This window comes from Hemiscyllium ocellatum, unplaced genomic scaffold (genome assembly GCF_020745735.1).
Source record: "Hemiscyllium ocellatum isolate sHemOce1 unplaced genomic scaffold, sHemOce1.pat.X.cur. scaffold_388_pat_ctg1, whole genome shotgun sequence".
In the NCBI taxonomy this organism is placed as follows: Eukaryota; Metazoa; Chordata; class Chondrichthyes; order Orectolobiformes; family Hemiscylliidae; genus Hemiscyllium; species Hemiscyllium ocellatum.
Genome location: NW_026868715.1, coordinates 642,725 through 645,505, shown reverse-complemented (window position 1 = coordinate 645,505; position 2,781 = coordinate 642,725).

Genomic DNA, 2,781 nt, shown 5'->3' with positions numbered 1-2,781 from the left:
TGAACAGAGCAGACAGCAAAGACAGAGCTCCCAACATCAGATAACAAAACATGGCATAGATACAGTGCTGGAGGGGTGCACAGTACAGACACACCCCAGGCTCAATCAAAACCTTATAGTAAGTTCTGTTGTGCTAAGACTCACTACTCTGCAACAATCTATCTATGGAATGTCATGGTGACTTAGTGTCTTCAATAATTTGTAACTCCTATAACAGTTCCTGTCCCGGTAACATCCTCCCTTCCCTATACTCCCTCCACATCTTGGAATCCTCCCTTCCCTATACTCTCTCCACATATTTGGATTGTACTGCATTCCTGACTACCAGTCCTATCGTTGTAACTTGCTTCAGTGTCTATAACGTGCCTTATCTCAGTAGTCTCCTACAATTACAGGAGACAGGGTCATCGAGCACGGAACAGGTTCCTTCGATCGAACTAGTCCATGCTGAACAGAGTCTATGAACGAGTCGCGTTTCCCTGCACTTGACCCATATCCCTTCAAACCTTGTCCTCTCCATGTACCTGCACAAATGTCTTTTCCATGTTGTTATTGTACTTTTCTCTATCACTTCCCCTCGAATCCCATTTCCTACCTGCACTGTACTCTGTGTGGAAAATCTTCTCCTCCAAATTCTTTGAAGTTTTTTTTTCTCTCCCATCTCCTACTTATATCCTCCAGACACAGAACATAAGAACATGACAGTACAGTACAAGCCCTTCGGCCCTCAATGTGTGCTAACCTGTGGACCCAATCTGAAGCCCATCTAACCTTCCCTATTCCATTCTCCCATGGCTATCAGTGATAGAAATATCTCTTTATGGGACCCCACAATTTCTTCCTGAGCTTCCCGCAATATCCTGGGATATACATGATTAGTTCCCAAGGATTTGTCCATCTTATACGCATTATAGAACCTTCACTACCGCCTGTTATGTTAAGTGGAGTCTTTTGAAGACGTTATTGTTCCTTATTCCCTGACTTCCGTAGTATTTCTCCAAGTTAAGTTCAAACATGAAATTTTTGTTCAGGATCTCACCCATCTTCTGTGTTTCCACACTTGGATGGCCCCATTCGTCGTCAAGGAGCCACATTCTTCCCCTAGTTAATCTCCTGAAGAATATACTTGAAGAATCACTTTGGATTTTCCTCAGCCTGATCTGCCAATGCTTTCTGTAGTCCCCTTTGTGCCCTCCTGATTTCCCTCTTAAGTGAATACTCCACCTGCAATGTTCTTCAATAGATTCTCTGAATCCAGCTGGCTATGTGGCATGTGCCCCCTTTTTGTTGACCACAGTCTCAATACCCCCAGTCATCAGTGTATCTCACTTGTGTCAGCATTGTCCTTCACACTAACAGAAATATGATATCCCTCAAATATCATTTTATCGCTCTTTTGAAAGCTTCCCACCTGCCTGACGTCCCTTTACCTGCAAATAGCCTCCACAATCAATTGCCAAAAGCTCTTCACTAATACCTTCTGGATTGCGGCAAGACAAATTTTGATCTTTAACTTGTGGACTAGGCTTGTGCATTTCCATCGCTATATTCAAACTAATACAATTGTGCTCACTTTGCCAAAGTGTTGTCCCACTAGTGCCTCAGTCCCTTTCCCTACCTTGTTCCCCAAGGCGGAGTCAGGTTTTACCCCTTCCTGCAGTCCAACCATTTACATTCTGACTGAGACATTTTTCTTGTGCATGCCTAACAAATCCCACCCATTCAAGCTCTGAGCACTCTGGCAGTCCCAGACTAGGTTTGGAAAGTTAAAATCCCTGACCATTCCAACCCTATCATTCTTACAGATATCTGAGATCTCCTGACATATTTGCTGCTCAAACTCTCGCTGACTGTTGGCAGCCTGTAGTACAGTCATATCAAACTGATCACCCGTTCCCATATCTCAATTGCACCATTATAGCTTCCCCAGGAATATCCTCTCCAAGTGCTGCAGTGATATTTCACTGATCAAAAACTCCACCCCCTCCTCTCTCACCTCCTGTTCTATCCTCCCTGTGGAATCTGTACCCTGGAACATTGAGCTCCCAGTCCTGTCCCACTCTCAGGTGGGTTTCTGCCATGTCTATGGTATTCCAGTCTCATGTTCTCATCCATGCGCCGACTTCATTTGCTTTAATTATTAGGCCTTTTATTTTGAAATAAATGCACTTTAATCAATCAGTTTTCCCTCAATGTCTGCTGTGCTCTTTCCTGATGTTTTTACTTAAGTTCCTGTCTTGAAATTCTGTCCCCGCCTCGACGTTCAGACTGCAGCCTGGCACCATCCACCTCACTATGGACAATACCCTCAGCTTTCATGTCATCTGCAACCCTACTAATGATACCTTCTGCTTTCACATCAGAGTTATTAATGTATATAATAAACAGCAACGGCTCCCGTACAGATCCCTGTGGTACACCCGTTAGTGAAAGAATTTCAATTGTAAAAACAGCCCTCCACCAGTTGTGGATCCTGTTTGCCAAATTGCCTTGGATCCTATTGGTCTGTTTGACCAGCCTTCTATATGGGATCTTGTGAAACAATGTAATGAACTCCATGTAACCCACATCATCTGCGCAGCCCTCATCAAAATCCTCAATCATAATTTCAAATATAAATCTCAGCTGAATTTGGGAAAGGATCTTACTCTACCAAATGTATGATGAGTATCCCAAATCGATCTCTGCCTTTCCAATTTTTGATTCATTCTGTTCCTCAGAATTGTTCCCAACAATTTCTCTCCCCCTGCTGTCAGACTGTCTGCTCTGTAATTAGCTGGC